This window comes from Somniosus microcephalus, chromosome 19 (assembly GCF_052327205.1).
Source record: "Somniosus microcephalus isolate GS21.2 chromosome 19, FLI_Smic_1.0, whole genome shotgun sequence".
NCBI classification, from domain to species: Eukaryota; Metazoa; Chordata; class Chondrichthyes; order Squaliformes; family Somniosidae; genus Somniosus; species Somniosus microcephalus.
Genome location: NC_141005.1, coordinates 28,919,316 through 28,933,684, shown reverse-complemented (window position 1 = coordinate 28,933,684; position 14,369 = coordinate 28,919,316). Strand labels below are relative to the sequence as shown.

At 42.6% G+C, this 14,369-nt stretch overlaps 1 protein-coding gene across 5 annotated transcripts in view; it reads right to left on the bottom strand.

The window, feature by feature from the left end:
* ttc28 (tetratricopeptide repeat domain 28) overlaps positions 1-14,369 on the bottom strand; it is an 859,201-nt gene that overhangs the window by 560,592 nt on the left and 284,240 nt on the right. The window lies entirely within an intron of this gene.

Genomic DNA, 14,369 nt, shown 5'->3' with positions numbered 1-14,369 from the left:
AATTCCTCCTCATCTCTGTCCTAAATGGCATACCCCTTATCCTTAGACTGTGACCCCTGGTTCTGGACTGCCCCGCCATCAGGAACATCCTTCCTGCATCTAGTCTGTCTAGTCCTGTTAGAATTTTATAAGTTTCAATGAGATCCCCTCTCATTCTTCTAAACTCCAGCGAATATAAGCCCAATCGACCCAATCGCTCCTCATACGTCATTCCTGCCATCCCAGGCATCAGTCTGGTGAATCTTCGCTGCACTCCCTCCATGGCAAGAACATCCTTCCTCAGATAAGGCGACCAAAACTGCACACAATACTCAAGGTACGGTCTCACCAAGGCCCTGTACAACTGCAGCAAGACATCCTTGTTCCTGTACTCGAATCCTCTCGCTACGAAGGCCAACATACCATTTGCCTTCTTAACCGCCTGCTGCACCTGCATACTTACCTTCAGCGACTGGTGTACAAGGACACCCAGGTCTCGTTGCACTTCCCCCTTCTCCCAATCTATTGCCGTTCAGATAATAATCTGCCTTCCTGTTTTTGCCACCAAAGTGGATAACCTCGCATTATTCCACATTATACTGCATCTGCCATACATCTGCCCAATCACCCAAATTGTCCATATCATACTGGAGTTTCTCGGCATCCTCCTCACAGCTTACCCTCCCACCCAGCTTTGTGTCGTCTGCAAACTTGGAGATATTACATCTAGTTCCCTCATCTAGATCATTAATATATATTGCGAATAGCTGGGGTCCAAGCACCGAACCCTGCGGTAGCCCACTAGTCACTGCCTGCCATTCGGAAAAAGAGCCGTTTATTCCAACTCTTTGCTTCCTGTCTGCCAGCCAGTTCTCTATCCAAGTCAGTACCTTGCCCCCAATCCCATGTGCTTTAACTTTACATGCTAATCTCAATGCCAACATGTCCATCACTCGTGCAACATATGAAGCAGTACCACCAACATAAACAAAGGAATCGAATAATTCATCATCCCAAAGTGCTTGTTTATGACATTGTACGGTTTGTGGAATAAATGTGGACAGCACTGAAAACAAGATAGCTATGACATTTAGATAGCTCTGGCAGATGTAAGCAAGCTACCTGGCAGAAACCCCCCCTCAGGACTCAGTCCTTACCATTCAATGATCACCACAGTTCACAGCAGTTATTTATTTATTCATCAGCTCCTCTGGCTACAAACTGTCCTCTTTGCATAATAACCTGTTGAGTATTGAATGAGTTTTGCACAACTCAGAAAACACATTGTGCAAGAACTACCCTTACAAGAAAAATATATTCTCTGAAAGAAACTAACAGTGCTACACCACCGAAGTTTGGAATGGAAATAATCAATATAATGACTAAACAAAATTGCTAAGCTGCAGGTACAAACTTGAAACTACCACTGCATGTTACATGTTCATTTGCTTTCACCACATAGGCACTGCTAGCAATGCTTATTGCCCCAACCCTAGTTAGCAATTGTCTTACAACTCCTAGGCTACTTCAAAGGGTAGTTTGGTGCTGGAGCCACAGTTTGCTTTCCTGGAAGAACAACGGTGAGCCAGTTGAACTTTTACAACAATTCGGTATCATTGTAACTATTTGTTTTCCTGATGCTAGCTTACAATTTACCTGGGGACATCTTCCTGGTGTCTCCTGGCCAATCTTTATCCCTCAATTAACGTCACTACAGCAGATTATCTGGTCATTATCTCATTGCTGTTTGTGAGACCTTGTTGCGCGTAAATTGGCTGCCGCGTTTCCTACATTACAAGTGACTACACTTCAAACAGTACTTCATTGGCTGTAAAACGCTTTGTGACATCCTGAGATTGCAAAAGACACTACTGTATATAAATGGAAGTTCTTTCCTTTAGCAGATTCATTGAATTCCATTTCACAACTTGTCATTTGAGTTCACAACCCCTAAGCTCCTGGTGCAGTACCACAACCATTACACTACCACACCTACGTTACGAGTCAGGGTGGACAAGTCAGGTAATGCAGCTTTAAATATTGCTGCTTTATCTTTTTATAATGAGAGGGAGGGAGGAGAATAAACTGGCAGACAGTAGGAAAGTAACTCAGAGAGCGTAGCCACAGGCCGCAGCAGCAAATATTTATTTCCAAAACCCCTTTTTACCAAAGCTTGAGACGAGAGATCTGCATTTCAGGCAGACACAAGGTTAACATATGTGAATGATGGCCCAGCTCCTAATTCAATCAGTACTTTCCCATTATCCCACCATATTTCTGAAATTATCATTTAACTGGAATGTTTAACTCAGCAGCTATTTGTCTAAACTGATCAAATCAGACTGTGTTTAGTTCTTCAGTGCAATTCACTGAATGCATCCACTGTACTGGATTTGAAACATTACTTCCAATTATTTATTTTGTTAGCTTACATATTATGTCAAAACAGCAAAAAACAGGCATGTTGCTCATTCCCTCGGAGACCCAAGTTTGCTCATGCTCAATGGATTCTTTGGGGGGAAAAAAAATAGAAAACTCACCCTGATCAGTCTCTGATGAGACTGCTGTAAAATGAACACACATGCTCAATAGGATTCCAGCATGTCCACCGCGTGGAGAAGCAACGATATTTTTTTGTTTTACAAACTTTAAAATGATCTAGTGCCAGAGAGAAATCTTGTGGTTAAGAAACAATGGGGGGAAAATTCAGTTGGTTGCACCTCCCATTAGCGCCTTAAGAGGGCGCTAATGGGACGCAAAGCAACTGGCGCCCGGGTGCGTCACTGCCCACGCATCCCGCAAAATTCAGCGGGAGGTTAGTGGTGGCATTAACCTATAGCGCCCTGCGCCGCTGGCGATGACGTCATTGGCGTGCACAGCGCCCCGCTCACGCCCCGGCCACGATCTTCGGGAGTGCCCCCTGACTTACTGCCAGACACTATGTCCGACGGGGTCGGGGGGGGGGGGGGGCGTACCTGCGGCCGGGGAGGCGCAATTTAAAGGCGAAGTGCGGGGCGGCCATTTTTGTTGCTGGCCGCCTGCCAGCACCTGCCGGCTTCCAGTAGCGCCTCGCTTCCCTCTTGGGGCGCAACCACTCAATTTCCGGCGCGGGGACACTAATTTTTCCGGGGTGCTACGGGGCGCTACTCAATTTTTAGCCCAATTAGTGATAATACTTAGCTGCAGTTACCTTCCTCTTTACCGAACTCTGTGACTATGGTAAACTGGAATTCAGGGAGAATATGGAACCAGAGACTAATTCAATGTTCACAATGGCCTTTAAGGTTAAAACATATGTTACATTTATATTTTGGAGCTGAAATATTCTCAGAGCAATCCATGGGCTTTTGAATCCAGGTTCTGAAGTCACAAGAGAGATGTTGCATTTACCCCTTTAATTCAGCCCCATGTACAATACTAAATTAGGAATCTATTACTCTAATGATACCCCTAGATTACCCCTTTACTCATGATAACGTCACTCTTGAGGCAAGTAGAAAAAAAATCTGATACCCAAATTCCAAACAAAACAAAAGCGTTTTGTCTGACTGCTCAGGAGCGGTGGTTTAAATCGTGCTGCATGGTTGTTTCAGTACTGGAAAGGACTGGTATCACATAGCAATTTCCCCATGCAAAAATAGGAATCCACTTACTGTGACACAACTTTAAACATCTGTAGCAAAATAGTGATTCAAATTAATTTCCGTGTCTCAGAGCTTCAACAGCACGTGACAAATTATTACACAAAGCCAGCTAACTGCCAGACATGTTCAGAATTGTATAGCAGTTTTTTTTAATCATTAAATGTTGGGGTCATTTCCATCCATGCATTTGCAGCTAAGAAGCTATTTCCAAGTGACAATGGCTCGTGCTAACAGATAGGTGCCCTGTTTCTGTGGGCCACCTCACTCATGGTTTATTCAATAACACTGCAATTGTTAGGGTCATTTCCTACAGTTCTAAAAAAAAAACTCCACGCTTTTCAGAAGGTAGCTATCTATAAAATTACTTCAATTTATATTAAATTATAGCTATCTATAGGATCACTGTAGTTCTATTGTTACAAGCAATATATATATGCATTCATTATATCGATAGCTGCAACTGAATCAGCATAAATGCAGGAAATGTATTTCAATTGCAGATTTACTGGGTGAATTTATAGATGAATGCTAATTCTGTTGTAAAACTGTACCTGCTGACACTGAAAATGCCTTTTAATTCAAGTGATAGAGTATTACATAGTGACGTCCCTGCTGTGGTGATGTACCCGCTACAGGAGGCCACTCACCAATATACTTTACTGGAATCATAATGGGATAAACCTACTGTGCAAAAATTTCACGTGCCCGCAATTATATTTCACTGAAACCACAGTAACACCACCGAGTTATCGAATGTAAATTGCTGCCCATCCAAGCAGGATTCAAAAGAAAAAATCTGCAGGTGTTGTTTGTATTCCAAGTGTCGATAGGATGGAAAGCCCACTCCTTGCACCTCAACAGGAACACCCAAGTTATATCGCTGGCTGGAAGAGAGCTCGGTGTGTGCTTGCTTACATACATATGCAGAGCCCTGCTTACCAAAATATTTTAAAAATAAAAACAGAAACCGCTGGAGATACTCAGCAGTTCAGGCAGCGTCCATCGAGAAAGCACAACACAACTGACGTGTCCTCAAAAATGAAAAATACTACAGATGAACAGCTTCTTCTTCTTCTTAGGCAGTCCCTCGGAACCGAGGATGGCTTGCTTCCACATTAAAAATGAGTTCGCAGGTGACTGATGAGTCCAATGCAGGACCTACAGTCTACGTCCATGTTCTTGCTCAGGCCAACATCCCCAGCATCGAAGCTTTGACCACACTCGATCAGCTCCGGTGGACGGGTCACATCGTCCGCATGCCCGATACGAGACTCCCAAGATGAACAGCATTTAAGAAGGAACAGAAGGTAAAGATAGAAGGGGAAAATCCACACACACAAAGACCACACGTAGAAAGAAAACAAAGAATGACCTGTAAAGTGCTACGGTGGGGATCAGGAAATGGTCAAAGGGCAGAAATGATACGTGCAAGAAACAAAAGGAGGCATGAGAGAAATTGAAGAAATAGAAGAGATGTTAAAAAAAAGCTCGAGTGTGAAAGAGTTAAAGAGTAAGTAGAATGGGAAGTATGAAAAACTGCCAAAATGGAGCAGGGGGGTGGTTAGCAGGTTGAGGCTGCACCATAAGCAGCGAATACTTTATACTAGGATGGAGGAAGTACAACATGTAAATTGCTGTCTCACTTGGAAGGAGTGGTTGGGACCCTAAACAGTGGTGAGGGAGGTAGTGAATGGGCAGGTGTTGCATTTCTTGCGTTGCATGAGAAGGTGCCAGGGGAAAATACAGCAGATGGTGTGGATGATGGAAGAGTGAACCAGGGAGTCAAGGAGGGCTCTGTCCCTTCAGAAAGCTGAGGGGGAACGGGAGGGGACGATGTGTTTGATGGCGGAATCGTGCTGGAGCTAGCAGAAATGGCAGAAGATGATCTGCCGAATGCGGAGGCTGATGAGGTAGAAGGTGAAGACAAGGGGGATTCTATCATGGTTTCTGATCGTGCTTTTTTTTTTGGAGAGAGGGGGACATATGGCAGTACCCTTCAACGGGATGAGTCACAGACTGTCCACAGTAAACTGGACAAATCTGTTAATGGGTAAAACGACAGATGATCAGTGGGAGATGCTCAAAAAAGAATTTAAGGTGATTCTTTTATACCCCGTTTATACCCAAGGGGCAAGAGCTCTATGTGCCAAAAAAAAGCCATGGACGACTAAAGAGGTAAAGGGGCAGCATAAAACTAAAAGAAAAAGCATACAAAAATGCAAAAAATAGCACAGAGCCTGGCGAATGGGAAAGATACAAAGAAAAGCAAAGGGTCACAAAACAGATAGTAAGAGCTACAAAAAGAAGTATGAAAAGAAACATGCAAGAGGTGTCAAAATCAACTCAAAGAATTTTTACAATATTAGGAAAAAGAGGGTAGTCAGGAGCAATGGTGGACCCTTAAAAATTGAAAGCAGCGATATTGTTAATGAGAATAAGGGAATGGTGGACATGTTGAATAATTATTTTGCATCATTATTTACAGTAGAGGAAGAGGATAGCATGCCGGAAATCCCAAGGAAACTGATATTGAATCAGGGACAGGGACTCAATAAAATTAATATACTGTAAGTAAAATAACAGTAAGAAAGAAAATAATGGCACTAAAGAGTGACTAATCCCCAGGACCAGATGGTTTCCATCCCAGGGTTTTAAAGGAAGTAGGCGAGTACACTGCAGATGCCCCAACTATAATCTCCCAAAGTTCACTCAATTCGGGAACTGTTCCTTTAGATTGGAAAATTGCACATGTCGCTACGATATTTATGAACGGCGAGAGGGGGAAACCAGGGAATTATAGACCAGTTAGCCTAACATCTGTTGTTGGGAAATTGCTAGAGTCTATCATTAAGAATAGGGTGACTGAACACCTCGAAAATTTTCAGTTGATCAGAGAGAGCCAGCATGGATTTGTGAAAGGTAGGTCATGCCCGACAAACCTGACTGAATTTTTTGAGGAAGTGACTAAAGTAGTGGACAGGGAAATGTCTATGGATGTTATTTATATGGATTTCTAGAAGGTATTTGATAAAGTCCCACATAAGAGACTTAACTAAGATAGAAGCCCATGGAGTTGAGGGCAAATTATTGACCTAGTTTGGAAATTGGCTATGCAGCAGGAGACAGGAGGGATAATGCATAGGTATTCAAATTGGCAGGATGTGACTAGTGGTGTCCTGCAGGGATCTGTATTGGGGCCTCTACTATTCACAGTATTTAGTAACAAATAGATGATGGCATAGAAAGTCATATATCCTAATTTGCCGATGACACAAAGATAGGTGGCATTGTAGGCAGTGTAGATGAAAGCATAAAATTACAAAGGGATGTCGACAGATTAAGTGAATGGGCAAAACTGTGGCAAATAGATTTCAATGTAGGCAAATGTGAGGTCATCCACTTTGGACCTAAAAAGGATAGAACAGGGTACTTTCTAAATGGTGAAAAGCTAAAAACAGTGGCTGTCCAAAGAGACTTGGGGGGTTCAGGTACATAGATCATTAAATTGTCATGAACCGGTACTGAAAATAATCAAAAAGGCTGATGGAATGCTGGCCTTTATATCTAGAGGACTAGAATACAAGGGGGTAGAAGTTATGCTGCAGCTGTACAACACCCTGGTTAGACCACACCTGGCGTACTGTGAGCAGTTCTGGGTACCACACCTTAGGAAGGATAGATTGGCCCTGGAGGGAGTGCAGCGTAGGTTTACCAGAATGATACCCGGACTTCAAGCGCTAAGTTACGAGGAGCAATTACACAAATTAGGGTTGTATTTAGAAGGTTAAGGGGTAATTTGATCGACATTTTCAAAATATTAAGGGGAACAGATAGGGTAGATAAAGAAAATCTATTTCCGCTGGTTGGGGATTCTAGGACTAGGGGGCATAGTCTAAAAATTAGAGCCAGGCCTATCAGGAGTGAAATTAGGAAACACTTTTAAATCGGCGATTGATAGCTTTTTGTTAACCAAAGGTATTAAGGGATATGGGCCAAAGGCGGGTTTATGGAGTATGGAGTTAGATCGCAAATCAGCCATGATCTCATTGAATGGCGGAACAGGCTCAAATGGCCTACACCTGTTCCTTTGTACCCTGGATTCTCCGAACATTAAAAATAATTGTTTACAGAGTGCTCAGGAGATCCAATCACCTGAGCAATGTTTAACCTCTGCTTCACACTGAGCTGAAGCTGCACTCCAGCCTCAAACTCTAGCAATGTGAGCAGCCTCTTGGCTTTACTGCATTCCAGAGTCAGACTGATTCTTGACTCCAGCGTTATGTAGTCACTGTTATATTGATACCCACCCAAAACTGCTCTGCATCAGCATGAAAGTAGTAGTAATAACTGTAAACTTAATGGGGGAAAAATTTGGTTGCTTTGCGCCACCCATTAGCGCCCTCAGGATGCAAAGCAACTAGGGCGCGGCGCCGCCAATGCCTCCCGAAGTTCAGCGGGAGGTTAGCGGCGGCGGTAACCATTAGCGCGCTGCGCCGCCGGCAATGATGTCATCGGCGTGCACAGCACCCCGCTCGTGCCCCGGCCACGACCTTCGGTAGCGCCCTGACTTACTGCCGGACGCCATGTCTGATGGGGTCAGGGGGGCCTACCTGCGGCAGGGACGGCGCTAATTAAATGTGAGGTGCCGGGCGGCCATTTTTTTTGCTGGCCGCCTGCCAGCACCTGCCTCCATTGCCATCCCCGGTCTTCTGAGAAGCCCCCCCTGCGGAGTGCCGGCTGCGCTCCATGAGCCTGGCACTTCTCGAGTGCCGGGCTCATTTGCCGGCACTCCGATCCTGGTGGCCCAGCTGGGCCCTGGGTCGCGCTGCGCAAAGCCCCTCCCCGGCGAAGTTAGCGCCCCAAAGGGGGCGCGACTCAATTTTTCCCCCAATGTAAATAAATTAAGAGAGCGGGTGGCATAAAGTCTTGCTTTGTGCCTACAATTCCTTCACACAATGAGTTCCTGATTTTGCTGTGACATCAGAAAGAGGTGCTTCACAGTGAAGGGAATAAATAATTTAAAAAGAGTCTCAAACACCTTGCGGCCAGCAACTCAAGAGGGCATTCACAAAGACCTGACTATCGTCGACCTGGACCTCTTGCCATTGAGCAACTTGGAAATTAATAAATACATGAGGGTTAATTCAATGTTTTGTTCCCATAACTTCTACCTTGTAATTCTGCTTCAGTATTGGTTTCCACCCAAAATATTTTGTGGTTGGGAATTTGGACCAGGATCTGTCCGATGCCAGCTAACAAAATTGGGACCTTCCAACTGAGTGTTTCGCTTCTTTTTAGTGTTCTTTCTATGTAAATTATACAAATAGTATTTTAAAACAAAGATGGAATAGAAATACCGCAGAATTTCAACTCATACTACAGGCAATCACGATACAAAACATCCAGCTATAGTGATAGGTTGGGAATGCACTGGTCACCAGTGAAGGCCTATCTTAGACTTCCAAATAAGGATTCCTTTACATCCCATTTAGCACAGCTTCTACAAAAAGGTAAGAGATAGAGGGGAGAGACTCCGATTCTTTTTGATTCTCTCTCATATGTTAAGAACACTGTACTTCATTCTCAATCTACCTTCCCCAAAGATAAGGCACTGTACTGCCTTACAGACCATGTGTGGAGCTACCCTTTGCTCAAAACATAACAACTGGCTCATATCCAACATACAATTCTGCTGGGTTTTACTGTGCAACAAAGAACAGGAATGAATGAAGAAGAACATTAATATATTTCCCCTACTTAAACATTTTAAACTGTATTAAACCATTTGGTTTATTCTCTTCTCTGAAATGACTTTGCTCCACTCCATTCCTCCAAACTTTACTTCCAGCCTAACAAGACAACATGATGCAATAAATAACTATTGCTTAAAGAAATGGTTTTTGAAAGGCGGTCTTCTGATGCACATTATTATAGTACACCACAACTTGTTGATGTGAATTGGTTCATGCCTGCAACCCCCCCCAGTTAATTTCCAATCCCAGTTCAGTATCAGGCAAGGGCAAGCAGAGATGAAGCATTTCCCCACAAGAAGAGGTGGAAGAGGAAATTTGATTTATGCCTGTTTCACACCGGCAGGGCAAAGAATTGGATAGGGACACGTTCCACCGGATCCTCGCCCATTTGTAATACCATATCTTGCCGCCGTTACTTCTGCTGGAGGCCAGAAGTTATTGAAATGAGGCAGCAATGATGGAATTATGTCTTTTTCACATTAACCATCAACTTGGCAATGCTGAGCACTACGTACAGCAGCATTTAATAGGAGCCCAGCATTGCGAAGGGAGGTGAAAAGGTGGAAAAAAAATACAAAAGGCAAACGCTTTGGCTCAGTCAGGCGCAGAGCCTGGCCACCAGATTTACACCACAGATTTGGGCCACATAATAAAATCTCAAGAGTGACTCATGATGCTTTCACGCATCTTGTCGCGCCTGACTCAAGAGTAGCACAGTTGGAAGCTTGAGAACAGGACACCCCTTCCCCTTCTTAACCAGGAAATATGGAATTACATTAAGACACGAAGAGGAGGAAGAAAAAGATAGAAAATAACGAACTTGCGTTTATCGAGCTCCTTTCACGACCACAGGATGTCTCAAAGGGCTTCAAAAAAATTACTTTTTAATTGTAGTCACTATATTGTAATGTAGGAAACATGGCAGCCAATTTGCACACAGCAAGGACCCAATAACAGCAACAAGATAAATGCAGTGTTGTTGGTCGAGGGAGAAATGTTGGTCAGGGCAGGGGATCTTCTATGTAGGCCTGAGAAGGGAGACGGGGCCTCAGTTTAACCCTATTTTACACTTCCAAATACAGTTGCGCAACTCTAGTCCTGTACTGTAGATCCAACGTCCACTACAAAAGCACTGTACTACAGAGCTTCCAATAAGTTACTGGAATTGTACATTCATGATACTTGTGCTTGCAAGGATTCCTCAATATTCAAGCTCTTTTCGTGCACTGATTAGTTCAATGATAATGCAATATTAAATTTTTCTTGTTAAAAATAAGCCCGTGTCAATGTTTAAATTATATTATGTCTTATAAAGCTAATCCTAATACAAAAGAGACAAGATCTGTAGAACTTGAAACTGCCACATTGTTGTCATACCTCATCATTAAACCAAATGCATCTTAACTTGACACACAGCAACCAATTTAAGGAAAAGATGGAGGGCTGGGTAAATCTTAAGTATTAAAATCACCACAGCAACGCCTCCTGTGCACACAAACACAAATCCAAAACTGAATGAATGAAACACACACACTCACACACACAGGCAAAAGCATAGATTATTAAAAAATTAAGATAATTTTGGAAGGTCAGCTGATTATAAACCATCCCAGCTTTACACTCAATTTATGATGTCATCCAAATTCTTCAATTACAATGCTCTCTTCTGATTACTCCCAGGTGTCCATGATTCTCTGCTTAAACCATCTGATTAAGTTAGTCTGTCACTCATTCCCAGCCATCCATTATTTAACATTAAACAGGAACAACTGTATTGTAACTGAGAAACAATTTACAGATTCACCCTACAATAAGGAGCCTGGATTACCTATACACATCCCAACACACCTCTTACATGATGTAATGAAGTGCTAGGACAGCTAATACTCTATACTCTGATTCAACATGTGCGTGAAGGATGAAGAATTGTCGGATCTCAGCTAAGCTTCTAACTGCAGGCTCATAGGAGAAGAAAAGAAAAAGGGAAAATCCACCCATTTCATCCTTTAATCCATTAAGCAACACTGCTATTTGGAAGCAATGGAGTTATCAATGGTTGTTCACTTGAGCAGATAATCTAGGCTAACATTTCACTGCAACCCTTCAGATAAGATTTAAACTGAAGCCCCATTTACCTGTTCTAGTGATTCAGGTGAACACAAGCGATCCCATGGCACTATACAAGGAAAAGTAGAGAGATTTTTGTCGTGTCCTGGCCAACAAACACAAGTTAATCGGTCACTCGCCTCATTTACTTTTTGTGCATCCTTGTTTGTACAAATTGACTGTTGCATCAGCCCACATAACAGTGACTGCGCTTTAAAAGTGATATACTGGTTGTGAAACAATTCGAGATGTTCGGAGGAAGAAATGAAAATGCTAATTTTTTTTTGCAATCCCAATGGGAACAAAAGAAAGACAATGATAACAGAGGGAATAAAATCATTGAAAAAAATCATTAAAATTGATGACATGTTTGAAATAAAATGTCAAGATGGCTGATGTGGCATCCCATGTGGGGCATGCATGCAGCTCATTACAGCATTAGCGACACTTAGTGGCTGCAAGCAAATACTGTACAATCTACCCCTTTGCTCATTTTAAATAAATTACGTTTTCAGTGTGAGGTAACATAATGAAGGGACTGTGACAAAGAAACCCCTGAATAATCTTCTCCCTGTGACATTTGTTACAAACAAGACTTTAAGCTTCAGTTTAAATTATAGGTAAATGGAAAAAAAAACTCATCCAAAACTTTGCTGCCAATCTTGCACCCAATCCCATTTGACCATCAGCCCCATCCTCGCTGACCTGCATTGGCTCCTGATCAACCACGGCTGTAAATTTAAATCTTATCTTTGTCTTTCAATCACGACGTGGCCTCATCCCTCCCTTATCTCGATAACCTGCAACCTTTGCCCCCAAAGCTCTCCATTCCTCTGACACTGGCCTCATGTGCTTCACCCACTTTCACCCCACCTTTGGGAGCCAGGCAATCAACTCCCTTCCTCATCCCATTGGCCTTTCCAGCTCCCTTTCCTCCTTAAAACCCATCCCCTAATCAATCTTTTCATCTCTCATTCTTTGGTTCTGCATCTGTTTCTCTCATATCTGTGTGAAGTGCCTGGGACATTTTTCTACATTACCGGCACTTTAACAATGCAAGTTGCTGTTTTTCTGGCCCAACATGTGTTGTGACACTGAATTTATTAATAAATTAACCAAAGATCGTGTGTACATTGCAACACCTTTTCCGCAGGAAGGAGAGGCATCATCAATGAAGTCCATTCAAAGCTCTCCATTCTTGCCTAGCTTTTAATGTGACATCGTAAATTTCAGCTCGGCACCTCCTCACTCCCAGGAGCCACTTTTCAATAACACGGTCTGAACCTGAATACTTGAGCATCCAGCCCATTTCCCGCTGAACAATTCCCCCACAGTAAACATGCCAAACCTTTCTAAACAGCTGATCCCTATTAAATACGTCACACTTTAACCTTCTGATCTTAACCCTTTGGGGCGCCTTTCCTTTTAAAAAAAACACTACTACAGCAGCAACAGCATTCAGTGGGCAACATGCCATAGTTATGATGCTTGGAAGCTGGAAATCATGCCAAGAATTTAGAAAACCCTTACTACCAAGATATTTTAATGTTGGGATAAGGGGAATGGAAAGAAAGAGGCCAGAAAATCATTATTAATCTACTGAATGCTTAGGATCCTGAATGAAGGATATTTCCACCCTCTGTCCACTTCTCACCATAACTCACACTCATTTCCCCTCAATTGACAAGTTCAAATTTTACTCATACCCTCCATGATTATGTAGAGAAACCCACAGTGCTTATTGTGCCATTTGTTGAAGGCTCAATCTGCTAAACGGATGGCTCGCTGCATAAACACACAAAAAAAAAATCAAGAATTCCCAACTGGGTAAGGAAATGACTTTGATTGTTTTCTAGTACCATTTATTCCTTTTGTTAATGTATAGAATTAGTCATAATGGCTTTTGCACAATTAACCCCCCACCACCACCACAACTAATACAAACACAAACTGTGCCCATAATCAAATAAACACTGTGGATTATCTAACATCTGCTTTGCGAATGGTTGCCAAATTTTGCTCGATTTTCATCCCAGAACATTGACATTCAGGCAGATTACTGCTAAAATTTAATCACACAATAGACAATGTGGGACATCTGACAGCAACCCCCCCACCCCTTAAATGTCTTTCAATGGACTGCATGGTTGTAATTAAACCTTTTAAGTAACACTGCAACTCTTCAAAATTTAGTTTTTGTTAAAAAAAAAATTGTTGTACTTTTGCCGACCCTGGTTTAAAAACTTCATTACGCCCCCCAGTGGGACCCACACATAACTAGCAATACATCAACCCTTGGAAACGCAAGCGCCACCACAGCCTGAATGTGCAAGATATTCATTCCTGCGTTCTATAAAATGTCGATTTTATGTTAATTCGTGTTCCAAACAAAAAAAAATATCCACACCAAACTGTCCCACGAATCTCTTTCCAGTGCACAATCCAACTGCATGTCACACCCATTTACAAACTGAGAATGGTACGGTGTAAAAATAAAAGGTTGAACATTTTCGGAAAACTACACATAAATAGAACACGACAATTCCACTCGGAGTTCAGGGAGACTGGAAACGACATTTCCGCACAACCCGATTGGCAACATTCAGTACAATTGTGCATTTTTCCACCTACATGTGGTCCTCGTCACTTTCGCATGGACAGACTCAAAATGACACCTCGATATATTAAATCATATACATTAATCACATCCTCCAACAATTAACTAATTAACCCAGTACCCACAACTGGCTGTGTGTGTGTGGGGAAGACTTGCAAATATTGATTTTGCACACATGAAATGTGTGAAGAGGACACCAGCACAGTAAACACAATTAAAACCCAGCAATGCCTTGACGCTATTTCATTGCTGCACACCTGGGGTGTTTTC